This window comes from Pongo pygmaeus, chromosome 19 (genome assembly GCF_028885625.2).
Source record: "Pongo pygmaeus isolate AG05252 chromosome 19, NHGRI_mPonPyg2-v2.0_pri, whole genome shotgun sequence".
Classification (NCBI taxonomy): domain Eukaryota; kingdom Metazoa; phylum Chordata; class Mammalia; order Primates; family Hominidae; genus Pongo; species Pongo pygmaeus.
This window is the reverse complement of record NC_072392.2, coordinates 22,974,581-22,987,644: the sequence shown is the minus strand read 5'-3', so window position 1 is coordinate 22,987,644 and position 13,064 is coordinate 22,974,581.

Genomic DNA, 13,064 nt, shown 5'->3' with positions numbered 1-13,064 from the left:
ATGTATTAAATTTATAGTATTTTAATGTTAATGCAGTCAATATAATTGTTAATATAATATTTTAATATAAATAAACAAAATATCACAATTATTTCAACTCTGCCTGTTCGTTACAGCTCAAATCCTGCCTCTTCCATGCAGCCTTCCAGGATTACCCAAATTGAGGTCCTCATGGGAAGCCAGAGCCAGGAGGAACATGTCACCACCTAGTGACCTGAGACCCCAGACTCAAATATTGTCAGGGGCTAGGGTGGGTGCAGTGGCTTGGGGGTAGTGCAGGGGGTCCTATCAAATGTGCCCTGATTCTAATCCTGCCCCCACTGTTTTACAAGGACAGAGAAAACAGTGGATCTAGGATTTGACCTTGAGCTGCCTGCACAGCCCCTATCCCCTCATAGGTTCCAGCAGGTATGTGTTGAGAAAGGAATGATGACCAGGATTGGGGGAAGTCATAAAATCCCCTCTTTGCTTATCTCCTGCTGTGTCACAAACCACCCTAAACTCAGGGGTATGAAACAGCTGGCACAGTAGGGATGGCCTGTCCCTGTGCTGTAAGGTCCCAGCCTTGGCTGGATTTATGTGCAGGTTCCTTCACCTGCATATTTACCTCCTCCTCACCCCGGCCAGGAGGACTCTGGCCCTGCCTGACTGGACTGGAGCACCTCCATCCAGCCTCTACCTATGACTTCCTCATAGCATGGCGACAGGCACGGAGCACGAGTGTCCCAAGAGAACTAGACGAAGCTGCATGGCCTGATGTAGCTTAGACAGCCTCCCAGCATCACTTCTGCCTCACTCTGTGGGTTGAAGTAGCCCATTTAGATATAAAGGAGGAGACACAGACCCTGCCTCTCAATGAAGGAATGACAGAGAATTTGCAGCCATTCTCTAAAACCTCCACACTCCTGGAATTTAATGTGAACCGTGACCATTCACAGGGCCACCTGCCACACTTCCCAGTCTGTCAGCATGTTTCCTACAGCAGGGCCCCTGGCGGAGGCTTCCTCCTCCAGTGGGGAGGGGACGGGACCTGAGAAAGATTCTGAGGCTGTGGTGGCAGGTAGGCAGTAAAAGGAGGCTGAGGGAGGAGGCCATGGTGATGGAGAGGCTTGGAGCCTCCTCCAGATTAGGGGTGGGGAGCCTGCCAATCACACAGATAAAACCAGGCGGGGCAGTGGGTGTGGGAAGAGGAGATAGAGCTTGATGGAGAAATGTGGAGTTGATAGGCTGATGACCGCGTCATCTTTCTGGGCCACATGCCAGCACCACCTCCCCCGGGCAGCCTTCCCTGATGCTCCAGGTGGAATTACCACTGGCTCCTCTGGGTTCCTGCAAACCCTGTACTGACCTCAAGCCTGCAGGCCCAGGCCAGATGTATCTTTGGGTTCCTAGTGTCATTCAGAGCAAGAGAAAGGCAACAGCAGGCCTCGGGGCCTCCCGCAGTTGGAAGGGCTGGGCCACCTTGGCCAGTTTCCCTTGGCCAGTCTCCCTCAGGGACTGCTGTGAGCCTCCGGATGGAGTTCTGGTTCTTACTAGCTGCTTGGGTGGGGAAGCTGGTGCAGGAAGCAGCCCTGCATGGAACAAGGTTCAGAGATGGGGCCACGTGAGCTTGAGTGGGGAAGGAAAGGGGATTTCAAGGGTGAGTAGGAATGGTAGGGCCTCCTGGAAGACCTCTGTGATGACTGGTGAGGGCGCACACACAACATGTGTGCTCCCAGAACTATGGGCCAGATTGGGGCCCATCCCACTGAAGGGACACAGAACATGGATTCAGTTTGGCCCAGCAGTCAGGCACTCAGGCTGAGGAAACAGTGTGCCTAGGTTCAAATCCTGCTCTGCCACTAATTTATTGAGTGAGTCACTAGGTCTCTTTAAGCCTCAGTTTCCTGGTCTGTAAAATGGGACAATAACACAATAACGGCCACCTCCCTGGAGTGAGATCTTTTATGCAGTCTGGTGCTTCGTACCTGCTGGGTGCTCAACAGTTGCTGCCTGCCTCTGGCTGCTCTCCCGCTCAGGCAGGCAGCAGGAGAGGTGGATGAGGGTTTGCTGAGTGAGAATGTGAGCAAGTGACGACATGAGAGCCAGAGACCTTGCAATCGTATCTCAATGCCAACCTTCTGGGCCGTGGGACTCTCGGCAACCACGTGGCCTCTTTGAGCCTCTGTTGTCTCATCTCACAAATGGGAATCAGAACCTAGACCTGGGTGCTATGGTGTGGCTCTAATGAATGGGAGATGTCTGCAGGCACCCAGCACGCTGGGCTGTGGGTGCAGGCCAGGTGATGGGGAGGGCTATGATGTTGCCTCTCCCACAGGTCCGGGAGGGCGAGGCCACCTCCCAGGCCTCCTCTCCCATGAGCAGTACGGCCGAGCAGCCTAAGCCAGCTGGCTGGTTTTGATAAATGAGTATTATAAACACCAAACAACACACAGAGCGCATCCCGGTGCTCTGGTGGAAGCTGGGGCTCCTTCGGGGGGACCTGCTGGAGGGGACCCAACTGGTGGGTATGGGGCACCAAAGAAGCTCCGTGGGCAGGTGCTCCTGGCAGTTCTGGACTGGGAGACACATCATCATATCCACAATGACAAAATGAAGTGATAAATAATAGTAGTAATCATAATAATGATAAAAGCATCCACTATTGGGTGTTGATGATGTCATTTAATGCTCAGAACAACCCTGAGAGAAGATCTTGGCAGAATACTTCTCAGAGGCTTGCACCCAGAGCATGCAAACAACTCCTACAACTCAATAGTAAGAGAAGAACACAATGAAAAATGTGCTATGGCCGGGTGCGGTGGCTCACTCCCAGCACTTTGGGAGGCCTAGGCAGGTGGATCATGAGGTCAGGAGTTCAAGACCAGCCTGGCCAACATGGTGAAACCCCGTCCCTACTAAAAATACAAAAATTAGCCAGGCATGGTGGCGCACACCTGTAGTCTCAGCTGCTCAGGAGGCTGAGGCAGAAGAATCACTTGAACCCGGGAGGCGGAGGTTGCAGTGAGTGGAGATCGCACCACTGCACTCCAGCCTGGGCAACAGAGCGAAACTCCATCTCAAAAAAAAAAAAAAAAGAAAAGAAAAAGAAAAAAGATAAACGTAAACGTGCTGAAGATCTGAACAGACACCTCCCCAGGAAAGACATGAGGATGGCAAATAAGCACATGGAAAAAGACTCAACCTGGGAGTCATCAGCGGAGTGCAGTTAAAACCAAAATGAAATAACTACACACCTATTACAAAGGTGAAAATTACGTGCTAAAGATCTGAACAGACACCTCCCCAAGGAAGACATATGGATGGGGAGTCTCTTTCCATGTGCTTATTTGGAAAGAGACTCAACCCTGGGAGTCATCAGAGGGATGCAGTTGAAACCACAATGAAACGACTACACACCTATTAGAAAGGTGAAAATTGAAATGACTGACACAGCCTGGGCAACATAGCAAGACCCAATCTCTACAAAAAATAAAAAATTCGCTGGGTGTAAAGGCCGGGCACGGTGGCTAATGCCTGTAATCCCAGCACTTTGGGAGGCCAAGGCGGGCGGATCACCTGAGGTCAGGAGTTTGAGACTAGCCTGGCCAACATGGTGAAACCCCGTCTCTACTAAAAATACAAAAATTAGCAGGGCATGGCGGCAGGCGCCTGTAATCCCAGCTACTTGGAGGCTGAGGCAGAAGAATCGCTTGAACCCGGGAGGCGGAGGTTGCAGTGAGCCAAGATCGCGCCATTGTACTCCAGCCTGGGCGACAGAGCAAGATTTCGTCTTAAAAAAAAAAAAATTAGCTGGGTGCGATGGCACCAACGTGTGGTCCCAGCTGTTCAGGAGGATCACTTGAGCCTGAGATTTCGAGGCTGCAGTGAGCCATAATTGTGCCACTACCCTCCAGCTTGAGTGACAGAGCAAGACCCTCTCTCAAAAATAAATAAAGAGTAAAAAAAAAAATTAAAAAAAGATAATTCCAGGCCAGGCGCGGTGGCTTACACCTGTAATCCCAGCACTTTGGGTGGATCACGAGATCAGGAGTTCGAGACCAGCCTGACCAACATGGTGAAACCCCGTCTCTACTAAAAATGCAAAAATTAGCCGGGCGTGGTGGTGTGAGCCTGTAATCCCAGCTACTCAGGAGGCTGAGGCAGGAGAATTGCTTGAACCCAGGAGGCAGAGGTTGCAGTGAGCCGAGATTGTGCCACTGCACTCCAGCTTGGGTGAGAGAACGAGACTCCATCTCAAAAAAAAAAAAAAAAAAAAGATAATTCTAAGTATTGGTGAGGATGTGCAGAAACTAGAACTCTCATACATTGCTGTGGGAATGTGAAATGGTAGGATCACTTTGGAAAACAGTTTGTCAGTTTCTTATAAAGTTAAATACCCCTACTTAGGACTCAGCTATTTCACTTCCAAGAGAAATAACTGTGTTTACACACACACACGAACCTGAACACAAATGTTAGTAAGAGCTTTTTCCATAGTAGATAAAACCTAGGAAGAACTCAGCTGTCTATGAACTTGGAAAGGGATAAACAAAACATGGTATATATCCATCAATGCAATACTACTCGGTGACAGGAAAGGAATGCACTCCCAAAACATGCCACAGCGCAGATGGAGCTCAGATGCATTCCGCCGAAAAAAAAGCCAGATTCAAAAGGCTGCCTACAATACGATTCCATTCACAGGACGTTCTGGAAAAAGCAAAACCACAGTGGCACAGAGCCATCAGTAGTGGCAAGGGACTGGGGTGGGGAGGGAATCAACTGCAAAGGGGCCCGAAGGAAACTTGGGAGTGAAGGAAATGTTGTGTATGATGATTGTAGTGGTGGTTACACAACTGTATACATTTGTCAAACATCATCAAACCATGCACTTAAATGGCTGCATTTTATTGTATGTAAATTATCCTTCATTAAAGCTGAGGGAGGAGCAGAGAAGTCCTTTCAATGAAGGGAAAAAACGGTGAGCATTTGGGGCCATTACTGCCATGTTACACACAAGAAAACTAAGGCTCAGGGGGTGACATGATAGGCCCAAGGTCAAGGAGAGAGAGAGTCTGTGGTGAGACCGGGATTTGCCTGCACTCTCGCCCTCAGGACTCTGCCCTACATTTGCTGTATGATTATAGGCTGGTCTCAGTTTCCCATTCTTTAAAATGGGTAGGGAGATGAGCAAAACCCAGGCCCTCTCAGGCGATGGAGCAAGAAAACCCACACCCACATAATGGTGGCACTCAGAGGGACTACGGGAGCCACCGGGTGGTGCCTGACCCAACCTGCGCTGAGGATAGGGAAAAGCTTCTCAGAGTGAGGATATTTAACCTGGGCTTCAGAGGATGAATAGGAGTTCACCAATTGGAGTGTAGGAAAAAGGACATTCCAGACAAGGGGTGAGACTGTCCCATATATCTCCCCAGTCGCTCTGCCTCTTGCTGCCTGAAATTCCACTAGTTTATGCCATCCCTCAGGGCCAAAGCCTGGCTAGTGGCAAACCCTGACAGGAAGAGACACGCAGAAACCTATACAGAGGCTGGAGGGAAATAGCAGCAAGGCGGGGCGGGGGCCATGGCAATCGCTGGAGATTCTGAGATTCCAGGGACTAAAGGGACAGAGAATATGTGACAGAACTGACCGTGTGCAGGGTAGCAGGGCAGGAGACTTCTCATGGGTCACCTCATTAACTCTTCACCCCTGGAGCAGCACAGAGAGGTCAGATGAATCCCCCAAGGTCACACAGCAAAACTGGGGGCCAGGCCAGGCCTGCTGATCCAAAGCCATTGCCCTTGATCTAGGGATCAGAGGAAGGTGGAGACCTAGGGACCAGTTTCCCACCCCAACTCAATGTGTGGCTCAGTAAGTTACTGAGGCAAGTAACTTCTGCTCTCAGGCCCTCAGCTTCCACCTCTGTGAAATGGGCTGTAACAGAACCACCCTCACAGAGCTCTGGCAGGAAGAGAAAAGACAAAGGGACAGGAAGTGCCAACTGAGCCTCTCCTGCCCAAACAGCTGCTTGCACGCGGTATGAGGAAAACAGAATTAGGGAGGGAAGTCCGCTCTGAGAAGAGACCCTCCCTCCACCTCTCTGGGCCTTAGTTTTCCCATCCTGCATTGGGGGAGGATTGGGCTGAACTACCTGTCACAAACCAGGGGCCATTTCTAGCACCCATATATTTTGTTTCACCCCTGTGGTCACTTATTCCCCCCTTTCCTCTGAATTTTTATTATGTAAAATTTAAGCACACAGGAAGTCAAAAGCAGAATCCACAGCTGCCATCTGGAGCGACCTGCCCGGTGCTGACGCTGACAGCTCTGCCTGCGTGCACGCTCCCCTCTCTACACACAGCTATGTGCTGTTTTCGGAATCTTTTTTTTTTTTTGAGATGGAGTCTCGCTCTGTCGCCCAGGCTGGAGTGCAGTGGCACGATCTCGGCTCACTGCAAGAGCCGCCTCCCAAGTTCACGCTATTCTTCTGCCTCAGTCTCCCGAGTAGCTGGGACTACAGGCGTCTGCCACCATGTCTGGCTAGTTTTTTGTATTTTTAGTAAAGATGGGATTTCACTGTGTTAGCCAGGATGGTCTCAATCTCCTGACCTTGTGATTGGCCCGCCTCACCCTCCCAAAATGCTGGGATTACAGGTGTGAGCCACCACACCCGGCCCTGAATCATTTGAAAGTAAGTTACTGGCCAGAAGCAGTGGTTCACACATGTAATCCCAATGCTTCAGGAGGCCAAGGCAGGAGGATCACTTGAGGCCAGAAGTTCGAAACCAGCCTAGGCAACATAGCAAGGCCTCCCCCGACTCCTCGATCTTTATCTAAAAATCACTTAAAAGAATAAAAGAAAGTAAGTTGTTGACTTTATGACCTTTTGCCCCTAGTCCATCAGCATGCACTCCCTGAGAAGAAGGCCGTTCTACAAGACCATGATACGCTTACCTCACTGCGAAAAACACTGTAATTCCACAGATATCTAACACACAGTCCACATTTAAGTTACCCAGTTGTCCCCAAAATGTCTTTTATGGCTTGACTTTTTGTTTCAAACTAAGAGCTAGCCAAGATTCAGATGTTACATTTAGTTTTATCTCTTTCAGAGTGAGCAATTTTCTTTTTTTTTTTGAGACAGAGTCTTGCTCCGTCGCCCAGACTGGAGTGCAGTGGAGCGATCTTGGCTCACTGCAACCTTCCCTTCCCGGGTTCAAGCGATTCTCCTGCCTCAGCCTCCCAAGTAGCAGGGACTACAGGCGCCTGCCACCACACCCGGCTAATTTTTGCATTTTTAGTAGAGACGAAGTTTCACTATATTGGCCAAGCTGGTCTCGAAATCCTGACCTTGTGATCCACCCACCTCAGCCTCCCAAAGTGCTGGGATTACAGGCATGAGCCACCGCGCCCAGCCTGAGCAATTTTCTTATTTTGAAAAAATTATCGCCTCCAAACAAACAGCCAGAATCGTGGGTGAATCTGTACATGGCCTTTGCCTGGACCTAGCAAGGGTTTCCCGTTTGCCAGAGTACCCTTCTCCCTCCCCATCTCTCTGCCTCTCTCTCTCTCTCTCTCACTCTCCCATCTAAGTTAGCAGCAGACACACCTACCTGTGTTTTAAAATCAGTTGGCATTTATTTATTTGTTTGTTTACTTATTATTTATTTATTTATTTTTTGAGACAGAGTCTTGCTCTGTCACCCAGGCTGGATTGGAGTGGCGCCATCTCTGCTTACTGCAACCTACGCCTCCCGGGTTTAAGCGATTCTTGTGCCTCAGCCCCCAGAATAGCTGGGACTACAGGCATATGCCATCACGCCCAGCTATTTTTTGTACTTTTAGAAGAGATAGGGTTTTGCCATGGTTTGGCCAGGTTGGTCTCAAACTCCTGGCCTCAAGCGATCCCCTCCGCCTTGGGCTCCCAAAGTGCTGGGATTACAGGTGTGAGCCAGCTCGCCCAGCCTGTTTATTTTTGAGACAGCGTCTCACTCTGTTGCCCAGGCTGGAGTGCAAAGACTCAAACTGCTCACTGCATCCTCAAACACCCAAGCTCAAATGATCTTCTCACCTTGGCTTCCCATCCCAGCTAATTTTTGTATTTTTTGTAGAGGCGGGGCCTCACTATGTTGCCCAGGCTGCTCTCAAACTCCTGAGCTCAAGTGATCTGCCCACCTTGCCCTCCCAAAGTGCTGGGATTATAGGCATGAGCCATCACATCACACTCAGCCAAAATTAATTGCCATTTAAACATCAAGAAGTCTCACGTTCTTATTTGATTTCCAGCTCCTACTGAAAACCAGAAGACTTAGCCCAGGGCTCCCTTGTGGAACAACTTGCTGGAAGGAGCAGAAGCTGCCCCTGGGACAGACCAGGTAGTCCCACTTTGCCACATTCCACACTGCTCCCTCCTGTCTGACACCCAGCCATTTCTTGCAATCCTGTAACCTGCCTGAGTCCTGCACCATGGAATTTTTTACCCTCAACTAATTCCACATAATCTTTTTTTTTTTTTTTTTTTTGAGATGGAGTTCTGTTCTTTTGGCCCAGGCTGGAGTGCAATGGCACATCTTGGCTCACTGCATTCTCTGCCTCCTGGGTTCAAGCGATTCTCCTGCCTCAGCCTCCCTAGCAGCTGGAATTACAGGTGCCCACCACCACGCCCGGCTAATTTTGTATTTTTTAGTAGAGATGCGGTTTCACCATGTTGGCCAGGCTAGTCTCGAACTCCTGACCTCAGGTGATCCACCCACCTCGGCCTCCAAAGTGCTGGGATTACAGGCGTGAGCCACCGTGCTCGGCCAATTACAGATAATCTTTAAGGGCCTCAGGTCTCTTCAGGGTGGGGGACCACCACATCCTGGGGAGGCAACTGCCCATCAGTGCCAGTGGCTTCACAATGCACTGACTTTGTAGCCACTTATTCTCTGCTCAGGAGATCAGACTCCAGACTTACCCCAACTGGGGTTCAGATCCGAATTCCAAGAGCTACCACCAAGGAGACTTTTGGAAAGTTCTCAGGCTCCTCAGAGCCCAGTCCCTTCATGAGTGCGACTCCTGCTTCCCAGGGTGGGTGTGAGGACTGGATGACAGAATTCCCAGGAAGCACTTAGCATGGCACCTGGCCTAGGAGGAGCCCTCAGGCATCATTTTCCTGAGAAGACAATCAGGTGGGTGGACGGAAACAAGTACTAACACACTCATCCATCGCAATGCAGTGAAACACTGGAAATGACCAAAATCCCAACAAGAGGGAACTGGATAGATCATGACCATATCCCTGAGATGAAAGAATCAACAACTGAGACAAGGATGCTGTATTTTGAAATGACCCAGATAGCCACTGATAAAGGACTGCTGTATCCAGGAGAATGGTTAGGGTCTTCTAGCTGTGAGTCCCATGTCCCTCCACTCCGTGGACCGCTGTGCCATAGGGAGAGACAGACGGGTCTCCAGGAGAGACTGCTAAGTGATATGCCAACTTGTGGGTTAAAAGTGGAGGAAAAGAATATATATTTGTATTTACTTGTATTTATGTGTGGAAAACACTGGAAGAATTCATGAGAAACAAGTAAAAATGCTTCCCTGTGAAGTGGAGGAGCTCTGGGCAGAAGGCAGATGGCAGACAAAGGCAGTGGGTAGATTTTTTCTTGGTACCCACATACACTTCATTTTAGTTTCTGAAACATGAATATATTACCTAATCAAAATTATCTTTTAAAGTATTCTTTTTGGGGCCAGGCGTGGTAGCTCACGCCTGTAATCCCAGCACTTTGGGAGGCCGAGGTGGGCGGATCACCTGAGGTCAGGAGTTCGAGACCAGCCTCAACATGAAGAAACCCCATCTCTACTAAAAATACAAAATTAGCTGGGCGTGGTGGTGCATGCCTGTAATCCCAGCTACTCGGGAGGCTGAGGTAGGAGAATTGCTTGAACCTGGGAGGCGAAGGTTGCGGTGAGCCGAGATCGCACCATTGCACTCCAGCCTGGGCAACAAGAGCGAAACTCCATCTCAAAAAATAAAAATTAAAAATAAATAAATAAATAAAATATTCTTTTTGTGTGTGTGTGTGTGTGTAGAGATGTTTCCCAGGCTGGTCTCAAACTCCTGGCCTCAAGCGATCCTCCTGCCACAGCAGGAAGTGCTGGGATTACAGGTATGAGCCAGCCCACTCAGCCTAAAAATATTCTTATAGAATAATTCTGTGGTTTCCTATATATTAACAAAGGAAAATGATCACAGCATGTTGTTAAATTGAAAATAAAAAACAAGCTATAAAACAGATAATCTGATTTGATTACAATTTTGTTGGAAAACTTTTTTTTTTTTTTTTTTTGAGATAGTGGCTCCCTCTGTTCCCCCAGGCTGGAGTACAGTGGTGCGATCTGGGCTCACTGCAACCCTGGCCTCCGGAGCTAAAGCGATCTTCCCACTTCAGCCTCCCAAGAAGCTGGTGCACGCCACCATGCTTGGCTAGTTTTTGTATTTTTGGTAGAGATGAGATTTCATCATGTTGCCCAGGCTAGTCTTGAACTCCTGGACTTAAGCAATCCACCTACGTCTGCCTCCCAAAGTGCTGGGATTTCAGGCATGAGCCACTGCACCCAGCCTTGTTGGGAAACGTTCTATTTGCATATAAAGAGCTCCATGTGTGCAGGGCTTTGTCTGTCTGTTCACTGCTGTGTTCCCAGAATCCAGAACATACCTCAATTGCTCAATAAGCACCGTGTGAGTGAGCAAGTGAATGAGTGAATTAGTGAATGAATGAGTGAATGAGTACATGAATGGATGGTTACAGGATCAGGAAGATGTCTGAGGGCATGCGGCCAAACTGAACAGTGGTGGATTTATGACTTTTATCTTCTTGACATTTTTCTGTGTTCTGAAAATTTTAAACGAGCACTCCTCATGCTTCTAATCAGAAAAGAAAAACAGTAAAGGCAGGCCAGGCATGGTGGCTCATGCCTGTAATCCCAGCACTTTGGGAGGCCAAGGCAGGCAGATCACTTGAGGTCAGGAGTTCGAAACCATCCTGGCCAACATGGTGAAACCCCGTCCCTACTAAAAATACAAACATTAGCCAGGTGTGGTGGCACGTGCCTGTGATCACAGCTACTCAGGAGGCTGAGGCAGGAGAATCGCTTGAACCCAGGAGGTGGAGGCTGCAGTGAGCCGAGAGAGTGCCACTGTACTCCAATCTGGGCGACAAGAGCAAGACTCTGTCTCAAAAAAGAAAAGAAAAGAAAAACAATAAAGATATGAAAAGAAAAAGCAAATGCTCTGTCTGCAGGTGTCAGGGCACTGGGGTCTGGGCAAGGGAAGGGAGTAGACTCACTGGGAAGAAGCTTGGGCTGGTGACCAGCACACATCCCACATGCCTTGCTCACACTATTCTGCCCCAGCAGCAGAGCCAAGATTCCCAGGGCGGGCAGCTCAGGAGCAGACAGTCAGGGCTGCAGGAGCCCTGTGGAGGGAAAATGAGGCCCAGAGAAGGCCTGTGACTGGCCTCAGGCCACACAGCAGGGCCAGGATGGAATCAGGCCTGCTCAGGTGTCAGCCTCCAACACCAGGACACTTTGATACTGGATGAAGTAATTCACACTTCTTACCTCTGGTTCACATATGGGGAGTAGAGCTAGAGGCTCTGAAGACAGACTCAGCGTCTCATCCTAGACCGATCTGTCACTAAACTTTTGTTGGTGCTCCTCCCTCTCCTGCAAGCAGGCAGTAGGATCTGGGCCAAGCCCAGGAGCTGCCTGCACATGCGGGGGTCCTCAGGCTGCAGTTGGCTGTTAGGATTCTGAGGTCAAGCTTGGCTGCCTCCCTGGAATCGGTTCCCTGGCCCCACAGTGGGGATCAGAAAATCTACAAACGTCCATGGAGCCCCTGAGGAACCTTGTAGAGACTGCGCACTCCTGGAGACAGAACACGGAGGGGCTGGGTTTGAATCTGACTTTGCCACTTGCCAGCGTGTAACCCAAGGAAGTTACCTCCCCTCTCTCTAAAGCGAGGCTGAACTGAGCACAGCACCTTCTGCACAGTACTGCCGTGAGAGAGAAGATCTCAGGGCCACAGGCTCCGCCACTGCTGTCACTGTGTGTAGGGAGAGGACAGGGGTCCCCTGCTCTCCCCCTTCCCCTCCAGGGTTCATCCCCCACACAGAGGGCAGAGAGGTCTTCAAAACCAAGGCCAGTACATCATTCCCTGGAATCCCATGCAGCTGTGAAGGGACAGACTGCTGATCCGTGCAGCACCCAGGGGGCCATTCTTTTTTTTTTATTGTTATTATTATGATGATGATGTTTTATTATACTTTAACTTCTAGGGTACATGTGCACAACATGCAGGTTTGTTACATAGGTATACATGTGCCGTGTTGGTTTGCTGCACCCATCAACTCGTCATTCTTTTTTCTTTTTTGAGACAGGGTCTCACTCTGTCACCTAGGCTGGAGTTAAGTGGTACAGTCACTGCTCACTGTAGCCTCGACCTCCTGAGCTCAAGCAATCCTCCCACTTCAGCCTCCCAAGTTGCTGGGGCTACGGGCACATGCCATTACGCCTCGCTAATTTTTTTATTTTCATAGAGACGGGGTCTCACTAGGTTGCCCGGGCTGGTCTCAAACTCCTGGGCTCAAGCAATCTTCCTACTTCGGGCTCCCAAAGTGCTGGGATGATAAACTGTTCTATAACTTGGTAGCGGTCACGGTTAAATGATTAGATATGTTTGTCAAAACTTGCAGAGCATGCTGAAAGAAAGAATTTTTACTGCATATAAACAGTACATTAAATTTTTCTTTCTTTCTTTCTTTTTGAGACAGAGTCTCACTCTGTCACCCAGGCTGGATTGCACTGGCACCATCTCAGGTCACTGCAGCCTCCACCTCCTGGGTTCAGGCGATTCTCCTACCTCAGCCTCGCAATTAGCTGGGAACAAAGGCGCATGCCACCACTCCCAGCTAATTTTTGTAATTTTAGTAGAGACAGGGTTTTGCTATGTTGGCCAGGCTGGTCTTGAATTCCTGGCCTCAAGTGATTGGCCCACCTCGGCCTCCCAAAGTACTGGGATTATAGGCATGAGT